The sequence below is a fragment of the Marmota marmota genome, unplaced genomic scaffold (genome assembly GCF_001458135.2).
Source record: "Marmota marmota marmota unplaced genomic scaffold, marMar, whole genome shotgun sequence".
In the NCBI taxonomy this organism is placed as follows: domain Eukaryota; kingdom Metazoa; phylum Chordata; class Mammalia; order Rodentia; family Sciuridae; genus Marmota; species Marmota marmota.
This window is the reverse complement of record NW_025999977.1, coordinates 24,798,420-24,810,340: the sequence shown is the minus strand read 5'-3', so window position 1 is coordinate 24,810,340 and position 11,921 is coordinate 24,798,420. Positions and strand designations below refer to the sequence as shown.

The window sequence follows — 11,921 nt, the reverse complement described above, 5'->3', positions numbered from 1 at the left end:
GTGAGTGGGTGAATCAGAATGGCTAGAAGTTTTCTCGTGGGATCTCAAGGGAGAAAGCTACTCACCTCTTTGACCTGTTGTCCAGGAACTGGCCCTTTCCCTTTCTAGAACTCAGCTACCCACGGGCAGCAGAGCTGACATATGTGCCCTGAGCAGAGGCGTTTGGTGGCACCGCCCCTGCACCTGATGAGCCATTGCTGCAGGAACTGACTGGGAGCCCGGCTCTGGAGGGGCTGAAGGTGATGGAGGGGAGAATGGAGAAGGAGACAAAGCAACTGAAGGTACAAAGAAGACAGGAGCAAGGGGAAGTGGAGGCTCAGCCCCCCGGCTCTGGTGAGCCCATCCATCAGCAGGAACTTCTGGCCACAAGTCAATGCTTCCCATGAAAATCAGTGCCCGGATGGATGGGCTCCAGGGTGACTCATGACAAACAGCAAGCAGCAGAAGTATGGCTGGGGATTTGACATCTGTTCTGCAGCCCATAATGAAAACTTCTTTCCCCAAACACTAAGGACAGTAGTTATAAGTCCCGGCCTTTGTGTGTCACGGTCAGAGTAGTCTTTCTCATGGTTGGAGATTTTTTTCTCAGGACACATGGCAAACAAATCGGCCACCCTAGACTTCCCAGACCATGTGTCAAAGTTCCAAGTTTTCATTATCTTATGAAGCAAACTTAAACTCTTAAAAGAGTATAACTTACAAGATACCAGCCTCTTGCGAATGAAAGTTTTTTTTTTTTTTAAAAAGATACCATTAAACTTAGACTCTAATCACATGCCCTGTTCTGTTCATTTATTTGGCTTAGAGATTTGGAAGTGATTTTTCAAATTCAAGTTCATTGATGTCACCGTCCATGGACATGCCTGCATTGGGCACCTACCATGTGTAGAATGCTGTGCATATCATAGAAGAGATGTGTATTAACTCATAAAATATATCAGTAGAATGACCCAGGTGTTGTCAAAAATCCCAAGATAGCATGTATTCGTTCAAAAAAATATTTATTGAGCTTCCACTAGGTGCCCATCACCATGTAGCTGTCAGTACCACAACAGAGAGCCGTGGAATAGAAACAGTCTCTGCCCCTAAGATGCTCAGAGTCCAGTGAAGGAGGAAGACTTGTTAAATTAATTTTATTGGTACATTATAATCATACAAAATAGTAGGATGCTTTGTGCTATGTTCACATATGCACATAGCATAATTTGATCTGTTTTGTTCCCTGTACCTAAGGGGGGAAGATTTTAACCCTTAAAAACTGCTCCTTTCCCCAATCCTAAGGAACATGGTTATGACGTTTAGGATAATCAGGGGCACACAGTGGGATATAGACTTCCTGCACTTTGAGAGGGTTACAGATTGGGGAGAAAATAAGCAAATAATCAGAGAAAGCTGTGCTAGTAGCCGCATCCTGCATCATCAAGGGCTTGGGGGTGCCTACCTGGGGCAGCAATGGCATCCTCCAAAGACAACTCTGGAGGAAGGACTTCAGCATGTTCTTGCTTGTGAGAGGCCTGTTCCCCCATGTGGGTGAGAACTCCTGAAGCTGACTCCAGAGAGTCGTGGGACCTGGGTGAGGGTGGAGAGTGGGGGCTCAGGGCAGGCAGAGACCCTGAGTGAAGGCAAGAAGAATATTGTTATAGGTTCCCTCTCGCCTTGACTCGCCACCTGGTCTCCACAAAGAAGAACACACACAGCACAAGATTCAGCTCACGGTGCTGCCTGTCCATGAGAAGAGAAAGGACAGTGTACTTGCAGCTGCTGTCCAGGTTACCAACACCTTTACTTGTGTGATTGCATTTGTTTCTCTTAACAGCCTTCAAAGTAGGCAAGGTCAGCCATTTCACACATAAGAGAATTGAGGCTTCTTTCATTCAGGTTTAATAACTTGCACAATACCATACAATATGCTAAGTGGCACAGGGGGGATTTGACCCCTTGTTTTTTGCACAGGCATAAATATTATTGTTTAAGTTGGCAGAGCCAAGACCATGGATGACCCTACCAGCCACCACCACCAGGAAGCCCAGAACCTCCCAAGTTGAAGGTTTGCGTCTAATTCGGTAAATGACATTGAAGATCCTACCGGGAAGGAATCTTGCATTTGTCCGAACACTTCCCCAGGAAAGCTGTCTCGGTGTTCCAAAGAGAAAACAGATGTCAGGAACAGGTTTTCAGTCTCTGACATTCGGTGCACTTTACGATTCTCTTCCAGAGGCAAAACGGGAAAGAGGGACCCCTGCTTGCCAGACAGGGCCATTTATATGCACATGGAAAATAATGTCTGTCTCTGCCATGTGATTCTAGAGCTGGGGTCAGCAAACTTTCTGTAAAGGAACAGAGAGTAATGTTTTAGGCTTTGGGGGCCATATGCAGTATCTATTACAACTGTTTAACTCTGCCCTGGAGGTGTGAAAGCAGCCTCGGACAGTGTGGAAACGCGTGGGCATGGCTGCATTCCAATAACACTTTATGAACGCTGAATTGAATATCTCGTATAATTTTTACAAAATATTCTTTCATTGATTTTTTTCAACCTTTAAAAAACATAAACACCATTCTTAGCTTGTGGATCATTACAAAACAGGTGTTGGGCTGGGTTTGACCCACAGGTGTTAGTTTGGTGACCTCCTATTCTAAAAAAACAACAACAACAAAACAAAGAGTCTCTCAGTCTCAAATATTTCCCCTACAGATGCTTGGAATTCCATTACCCGTACTTCCTTTTGGATTAAACTGTATTTCTCCAGTTTTTTTTTTTTTTTTAAGAAGGAGGCATCCTGGCAGGGAGGAACATGTTCAATACTTCATTTGAGAAGTTGATTAGATGAGTTGGAAGGGAAGCTCATGAGAACCGGGCTCTTTGTCTATTTTGTTCACTGTTAAGGTCGCTGTTTTGTGCTGGGCAATGCTCAGAGCTGTATAAGTCCTCTATCAATATTCCCTGGATAGGTGAATGAGCTTTCCTTTCTAACTTGAGCTACCAGCAGGGGCAGCTGAGACAGAAGAGTGAAGGCAAGGGGCGCCGGGTGAAGCCACCCTTAGCCACATTCCTGCAGGCCCTGGGCCTGGGTGGTGCTGAAGTGTGCTGATGCTTCTGGAAGGCATGGGCCCTGGAAGAGGCAGGACTTGGGATACATCAGGGCTCTTAGAACCTGGGAAAGGACCCAGAAGCTGCAGCGCCTGAAGAAGCGGCACCAATGCCCGACAGACTCAGCTGATCCATTTCAGTGGAGTGGCACAGTCCCTGCCAAGGAAAACATGAGGACTTGACAAGATTTGGCAAGTCCCTGAGACGTGCATTTGTGCAGTGTAAAGTTAGAAGGGCCTTTTGGGAGATGGGGCAAAGCCAAACAGACGGTATAAAGAGGGACTTCAAAAGCCACACCCTCTGCAGGAAGTGCCAAGGAAAGGCTAAAAGGGGCCGAAAATAAAGATAGCCCATCCCTCACTCCTCCTCGACTGGGCACACATTTTTCTGGGTTAGACATATCATAAAATGTTCTAAGACTAAATGTAATGGATGTAGTGTGTATTATTGAAAATAACGAGAGTGAGTTCATCATTGTGACTATAATGAAGAACATTAACCAGGATGCTTATTGAATGGGAAAGTTCTTAGAGATAAACTGGCCCAGTGAAGGGGCTTCGGCCTTGATTTCACACCCCAATTTTCCTTGTGTAAAGCAAGGTTAACAGCCAGCCAGCCGCTAATCGAATCCTCATCTCTTGCATATGGACATTTAGATCTGACTTGGTGATTCCCCAAATTGTACAGAGATGGATCAAATCAACCACTTTAACTTTAGTTAGATAAGTCAAGCTGGGGCCCTATGAGGCCTTCCAGATATTGGTATAGTGGGCAAAGTCTCCATATACCTGGCCCAGGAATCCTGAGATGGGGAGGAACCACTGGAATGAACTGAGCTGTCACAGCTGGGGTCTGTGTCTGTACCAGTGGAGGCTGACATTTGGGGCCGGCACAAGGATCACCTTCCAGGAAGGCCTGTGTAAGCTGCAGACACACATGATGGTGTCCCTTCCTTAAGACACCCTAAGTGGCATGGTGTCATAACAGACTGCTAGGCCCAAGGTTGGATCCTGGACTTACATCTTTCTTACTTTCTGACTTGAGGAAGTTATTTTACCTCACCATAGCTTAATTTCATTAGCTATAAAATGGAGTAATATTTACAAAACCATTCTCAATACTTAATAAAACCATGTCCCTTGCTCCTAATTAGCAAGGCTTCCATTCCCCATTGCTCAGCCTCCGCGGGGAAACAGGGGCCCTCCCATGAGGTGGCACTTGATGTCACATCACCCACTGCTCAAACTCATCTGCCCAATGTCCCCAGTGGGGAGAAGAGCAAGCATGTAGCCAGTTGGGTGTGGCCCAAAGTGGCACTCTAGTCTCATGAAATTTCTTCAGAGTCTCTGCTTTTATTTAGACATTCTTGCCAATTTTGTATTTCACTCGGTATAATCTGTCAATGTGTCAAGTCTTATAAACTCGTTCCCCCAGGATCTTTGAGTACCTTCAAGGCTCTGAGGAGAAACGCAGTCATCCTAAACACATACCCCTGTTGGGCCCCAGGCTAACCTCACTTCTGCTTGTGGCCAGTCAGCAGGCCAGAGGAGGGGGCTTCCTGTTAGACCATCAGGGAGGACTCCATGGGATTGTGAGACCTGGCCAGGGAGGCTCTGGACACAAGGAAAGAAGACAGAAATGCCATGAGCAAAATTCTGGGCATGGGGGACACAAATGAATCTCTCAACGAACCACAAAGAAACTTTGTTCCGGGAGCCAGGAACGAGGGTTCTTCCTCACCTGAAAGCCACTAATCTTTGTGTCTTGATCCATTAAAGCCAGATCCCTCAGGAGCCAGATTTGCTGTCCCAAGGCCATCAGTCACCTTCAGCAGCGCTGGACTCTCTTCTCTCCCTCCTCCCTCACTCCCCACACACTCGACATATGGATAGGAGGCCCCGTGCAGGCTTGGCTGGCGCCAGGCACAGCTCACGTGCCTCCCCCAGGACTCACGGTCATTAGGAAATTCTCATAACTAGCACTTTGGCCCCAAAGCACCAGGCCCTCCCTGCCCCTCTCAGCAGCCAGCCTTCAGGTCCCGCCCTCCCCCATCCCAGGTCTCGCCATGGGAACTGTCCAGCTCCCTCCCTCTTCCCTTCCTTCCTCCCTGAAGCTTCCTTCCTGGAAGTCTTAACGATGGCTCAAAGCCAAAGGGAAGATAAATTATAACCTCAGCGGTTCTGCTACACAAAGTGTGCGCCGCCTCAGCGTGCTGAGCTAACGTGCTTTCCACCAGCCGGCTCCCATTTTTCCCTTCCAGTTGTAGCTGTGCTCCTTCAGGCCCAGGTGGAGATGTCCAGGAAGCAGAGCAAGGGACCATGGGTTGGGGGATCTAGCAACACCTGCCTCCCATCGGCACATCTGCGCACCACCACTGAAGAAGGTTGCACGGAGACCCGCTGGCACAGGGGGCTGTAGCAAGGGGCCCCTTGAGCTCACTGGGTCCTTAGAGTTATTTCTTGATATTTGTTTGCATCTTCAAGTGATCACCCAAGCTCAGCTGCAAAGAAGACAAGGCCAGTGGACATGTTTTTCTGTGTATTCCAAAGTGGGTTGTGCACAGCAATCTCTATCCTCTTGGTCTCTACAGCACTGCGTATGTTATAGGTCTCAGTAATACCAATGGGATTTATTGGTTTCCAGCCAACATATTTAGATGTCTAGTCACTCTTCCTCACAGACACAAGCATGGGACGTCAGAATAGAAGCAGCAATTTTTTGATTTGGAGAGACCCCGGATGCTCAGGGCAGAATACAATAGTATCACAGACTGGGCATGAAACACAGGGGGCAGCCTTAGTGTTGGCTCAGATATTGCAGTCTGGCTGCTCATCTCTAAGATGGGGATAAATAACAGGTGTGCTGTGAAACAGTTCAGCAAAGGTGACACTTAGCAAAGGATTCAGCATATCATAGATTCACAATCTGAATCATTCCTTCTTCCTATCTTTGGCTAATCATCAAATTCAAGAGGGTGAAGGTAAAGTGACTCCTTTGAAAGCTTTAGAGAGAAAGCTGTGTCTGTTAGAGACAGTGGAAAATCAAATTATGAAATGCACTGTTTCTAGATATGGCCCTGATGGAAAATACAAAGAGCTTGCTGGAATGTTGGGTATATTGTCACAGCTGCTTCCCTGGGTAAATGGAGGTAGCCGTTTCTGTAGATGTCCTGTCCATGTTCGGCCTTCCAAGGTTGTGGAGGATGCTGGTCATAGTCCCCTCCTAAGACATGCCTGTGTGTCTTGGTGGTCATGAGATGCTAGACCAGACAGAACCTGGAGCTACTGACCCATGGAGGCCTTTCCTGGGCTCTGACCCTCTTGGTCCCACTGTGACCTGCTGGCACCATAGCAAATGAACTTACAGTGACTAGGACACCAAGAGTGGCTACCAGGACTTTGGGGAGGATGGAGATGCTTAAAGGGGATGAGGAAGAACAGCACCTTTGGAATCCCTACTTCTTGACAGTAAGGTCACAGTGGATGGCACCCCTGCTGTGACACTTTCTCCACTCACAGGGGCTAGGACGCTCCGCTCACTAAAGAGTAAGCAGCTTTACCTGATGCCAGGATTCTCCACCCACACAGAGAATGCAGACCTGATGGCAGGTCTGATGTTGTTTAACTTCCAAAACTAAACCGGGTCGAATTTGTTCAGCTTCTTTTAGCTTTGACAACCCTGCTGAACATCAAGAACATGTCAAAAGACCAATGAGGTTTCAGCTAAATTGGTTTTGTTTGGTTTTACTGCTGTAAGGAGAAGGCAAGAACTAAAGAATTCTGTAGAACCAAACCAGTGGGGGAGGGGTCACTTTTCTTTAAACACCATCTTCATTCCAGGAAGCTGGTACATCACCAGAATGTGTCCCCAAGGAAGGAGGACAGGCGTAAAAATGTGAAGAGTTTGGGGCTGTGGCCCGGATCACACAGCACAGGAAAGCCAAGGGGGAGGAGGAGAAGCCGAAGAGGGAGCTGTTTTTCTGACTCCTTGTTTACAATTCTTTCTGGCAGATTTTTTTTTTTTTTTTAACTTTCAAATTTAGTCTTCAAATTCCAGTCCAAGTCAAGGCTGCACAGGTCTTAAAGATGAAGCTCATACATATCAACAACCAGTTTCTCCCGGGTTGGCCCCTTGGGTCTTTTGCCTCCAGCTTCCCATGGCAGCCACAGTGCCATCCACTGTGACCTTACTGTCACAGTAATCCCACCACCATCTTCTCGGCTCTGTCTCTGCTTCCAGATTGACACGAAAGGCTGGCACCACGTCGTGACCAGGCAGGTGGCAGAGGAGTGAGGCTCCCAACTTCAGCAGGATTCTCAGTGCTGACGCCCTGTAATTCACTCCTGCTTGACTTCCCATCCCTTTTCCTGCCTGCCTCACATCTCCAAGTGCACCCCTACCCCCCACCCATTCTTCCATGGCCTTCCTCGACCCTCACCCTCAGCACACAGTCTCACTGTGCTCTCCTGAGGGGCCACCGTTGCGCCCACCTCCCCTCGCCTTTGCCTCAGTGGTTCTCTGGCCCATCACTCCTTCTTTCCACTTCAAGGCCAACTCTCCAATTCTTTCTGCCTTTCCCATGACTTTGCTCCATCAGAGAGGCCCCTTTCTGGGGTCCTTTACCCTCACTATTGATACCTGCTTGACTATGGGCCAAGGGCCTGTCACCCAGGAATACTTTTCTTGCATGCATCACTGTGCCATTCCCTGAAAGCCATGTCCAACATCCCCTTGTGCTGCCTCTGCCTCTCACAGTCCCCACGTCCCCTTCCCCTAGACTGTTCCCAGGGATGAGCATCATCCCACGCAGCTGAGCCCAGCAGCTCACCAGGTCCTCTTCTTGGGTCTCCTTGAAACACAGTTGTGTTGCAGTCTTCTTTTGGGGACTCTCCTCCCTTTTCTTGGCTCATCCCCAAATTCCACTGTTCCCTTTTGTCTGTCACATTGACTCCTCTCATTTGGGTCCATTTCTCCCTTCACTGTCCCCATTGAAAGTCACTCCCAGGAACAAAAAATCACGTGTTCAGTGGGAACTGGCATGTTTTTTTCCTCCCTCCCCCAGACCCACTTCTCTCTTGGAGTTCCCCGTCTCTGTCACGGCCATGGTCATCTTTCCAGGTGCCCTGCAGGTAGACTACTGGCTGTCCCCTCCCACCACTCTGACTTGCTGCCCAGCACCCAGCCCTGTCTCCAGCACCCTGCCTCTTGCCTTGCGGCTCTCTTCCTCTCTGGCCTGGGCCATGGCAGTTGCCTCTGGTCTGCCACCTCCAGTATCTCCTTCCCCATCTGTCCTGATATATGGCTCACAGGGTCTGTTAATGAATACACCAGTGGGTCACAGCACCACTCCCTCACCCACACCCCAGGTCCCATATCTTTAAGGGGTGCCTGTGGCTTGCAAAGTAAAGCATGGCTTCTGTAGCTTCTGCCCTCACTGTGGCCCTCACTGGGGCCCTATCTTAACCCTTTAATTTCATCTCCCATCATTTTCCCATCCCTGCCAACACACACACACTCTCTCTCTCTCTCTCTCTCTCTCTCACACACACACACACACACACACACACACACACACACACAGTCATCCTCCATTCCATTGGCTGNGGAAAGAGAAGATCTTTTTTTATTATTATTATTTTAATTTCCCTAGTGACGATATGAATTTCTAAGATTTCAGAGACATCATTTGATCATCTGCCTGGAGGGAGTGAGGAACAGGAAGTGGAGCCAGCAGATCACATGGGCCAATCCAGGTTCCCACTCATGACCCTTCTAGAAGGCCACCGCCTTCTTTGCCATGGCTTGAAGTGGTTTGCACAGGGCAAGTTCAGACAGGTAATAGCCGTTCTCTATTTTCTATGAGAAGATTTATTAAAAAATAAATTTAGTTAAGGGGAAAAAGTTTAAAAAGAAAAGAAAAAGGAAGACAGAGGGACAGACTTTCTTGTTGACTGGATGCCAGGGATTGAAACACTGAGGCAGCCAGTCCCTTCGGAGGGGGACAGCTGCAACTTTTCAGGTGGAAAGTCAGCGAATTTCCACAGGCCCGCCTGCCAGAGACCACAGAACGGTTTCAAACAACGGCTCCTTCATGATATTTGTGTGTGAGTGTGTATGAGAGAGAGAGAGAGAGAGAGAGAGAGAGAGTTTTTTTCTTAGAAAAAGGCAAGGGTTGGGGGTGGGCATTGGGGTTGCTAAAAAGTGTCCTCCTGCGTCCGGCCAAGTGGGCAGGGGCGCGCTGAGCAGATTAATGAAAATGTTTCCCTGGCACGAGGGGTTTGATTGCCCCACTGCAAAATTGCTTGCAGATTCGAAAACAGCATGTTTCATTTCAAACTCATTCTCTTGCCATACATTAGCACTTGTCAATGTAACCATTAAGCACAGGCAGTGCAGAAATTTAATTACAAAACCATTTATTTTATTGAAAGAAAAATAAACCCAAGCTACCTCAAATGCATTAGGTAGGTTCAAAACATGTTCAGCTGATAACACCCAAGGGTAGGGAGGAATAAATGCGTCTTTCATGTGCAGTGGGGACTCGATATTAGAAACAGCTGCCCATAGGTCACTCTTTATTTAAGTTCAATTATGGATTAAAAAACAACTGATTTAATGAAGGGACTTTTTATATCTGAAGTTACGGGGCAGGAGTATCCATTCTTCTCTTTCCATTTTTGCCTCCCTTTTTACACATTGGAATTAAAAAACGCTAACGAGGCGAACAGAACATTTTATTGAATGGCTTTGCTGCCCGTCCACCATCCACCCCCATCTCAGGCTTGTCTTTTGTTCTCCAAATGGTGGAAGAATGCAGGGACCGTGGTATTAAAGGAAGTCACAAAAATGTGCTAAACACATCAAAAAGTCCCCAATCTGTATCTTATTTATGCCTTCTTCCCTTCTCCCCCGTGAATGTCTTCTACACAGTTGGAAAGCTGGCCGGGGAAGGCTGTGGTGAAATACTAGATTTGGGTCAAGCGGTGGGCTGATGTCATGTTGGAGGCCACCTCTCCTTAGCACTAATGGGGTTGCCAATAACGGATCTGTTTTACTATTCTGTTGGAAAGGGGGAAAAAAGAGTTATAACTTAGTGGTTTGGACTGATTTGTCCATTTAAAGGACTTTTTCCCCACCCCCGTCTGAGATATCTACCCACAATTTCTTACAGACATGTCCTCATGCAGTCACACAGAGGAGGGATCTGGAAAGAGAAGATCTTTTTTTATTATTATTATTTTAATTTCCCTAGTGACGATATGAATTTCTAAGATTTCAGAGACATCATTTGATCATCTGCCTGGAGGGAGTGAGGAACAGGAAGTGGAGGCTCTTCTNAACACACACACACTCTCTCTCTCTCTCTCTCTCTCTCTCACACACACACACACACACACACACACACACACACACACAGTATCCTCCATTCCTTTGGGACCACTCATTATTCTCCGGAGACAACTTTTACCATCCCACCTCCATGTTGTGCTGATGCCTTACCTTGGAACCTCCGTCTCTCCTTTTGAAATCCTACTCATCTTTCAAGGCTCACCTCTCCCACGAAGCTTTCCCCTGATCCTCTTGGTGTAGCCCCCTCCCTCCTCTGAAGGCTTGTAGCATTTTGCGTGGAACTCCACCACACACATCATCCAGCCTCGGGAGGGCGGCCTGTGCCTGGACCCGCTGGGCCTAGCGACAGGAGAGCACACAGTGAGAACTCATCACTTGCTGAAGGAGTGAGTGAAGTGTTCCCCTGTCGTGGAAGGAGCTACTGTGGCATTATGGGAGGGCTGGGTGCAGATGGCAGCTTTCACATAATCATATCTTAGTTTCGTCAGGACCCAGCCCAGACTCAGCCAAGGCCCACACCAGGGGCCTTCCTCCTTCGCTTCCTCATTGTCTTTTTATTTTTCTTCTGGGACATGGGCTTCTGGACCCCTTTATCCTGGACAAGGTTAAGTCTTCACTTATTCCATGAGTCTCCTAGCTGTCACCTCATCAATGATCTTTCTATTTCTTCATGGGCCACTGGGAAGGTGTCTGTTGGCTCTAACACTTGTCCCCCATTTCCTTGCCCTCACCCCTTCTAAGATCTCCTCGCTGCCGTTCAGACACCAGTTACCTCCAGTTCCTTCCCTCTCCTTGTCATGGCAGGCTTGGCCTTGGCCCTCCATGGACATCTCAGTGGTGATCCCCTTCCCCATACCTCCTTCCCAAGGTCTTGTGCTTCCAAGCCCTCTTCTCTACTGAGGAAATGAAAGGCTGTGTCCCCCTAAAGGCAATGGACTTAGGATACGGGCAGGAGGGTTCTGAAGATTTGAGACCCTTCCTCATGTTCCTGGAGTCCCATGAGCAGTAGACTCTTCTGTCTTCCACTGCCATAAATCCAGGGAGGTCAGACCTTTCCCTAAGCCCTGTCCCGGACACAGCTAGAGAGGGCCAAGTTGGGTAGGACAGCTTGAGTCTGGCCAGCCTGGATGGAGTGAGTCAGCATTCATGCGGTGGCCCTCTGGCTCCTCTCCACCAGCCTGGGGAGAAAATGCTGAGTCGCACACCCTGTGGGCAGCTGCGGAATCAGCGGCTCCCGTTGCCCTGCAGCTCCACAGGCCCCAGACAGCTTGTGGGCCTCGTACCCACTCTTGGTCTTTGATGCGGGGCCCAGCAGGCTCCAGAGCCGCTGCCAGCTGGGAAGCCATCGCTCTAGTGGTCAGATGAAAGAGGCCTTCAGAGAAGGGACAGAACCTCCGGCCTCAGGCCTGTACCTGCACGGGGGGGGGGGGGGAGGGCCCTTTCCTGGCTGCGGGTGGAAGTGGAGCCAGCAGATGGCACA

The 11,921-nt window shown here is 48.5% G+C and overlaps 1 long non-coding RNA gene across 1 annotated transcript in view; it reads right to left on the bottom strand.

The window, feature by feature from the left end:
* Positions 1–1,858: 1,858 nt before the first annotated feature.
* Positions 1,859–11,921, bottom strand: part of LOC125617185 — a 57,791-nt gene continuing 47,728 nt past the window's right edge. The window contains exons 2-4 of the long non-coding RNA XR_007348091.1: positions 10,644–10,780; positions 4,604–4,704; positions 1,859–2,327 (exon numbers count right to left, since the gene is read on the bottom strand). This is a non-coding gene — a long non-coding RNA (uncharacterized LOC125617185). The remainder of the gene's footprint in view (positions 2,328–4,603; positions 4,705–10,643; positions 10,781–11,921) is intronic.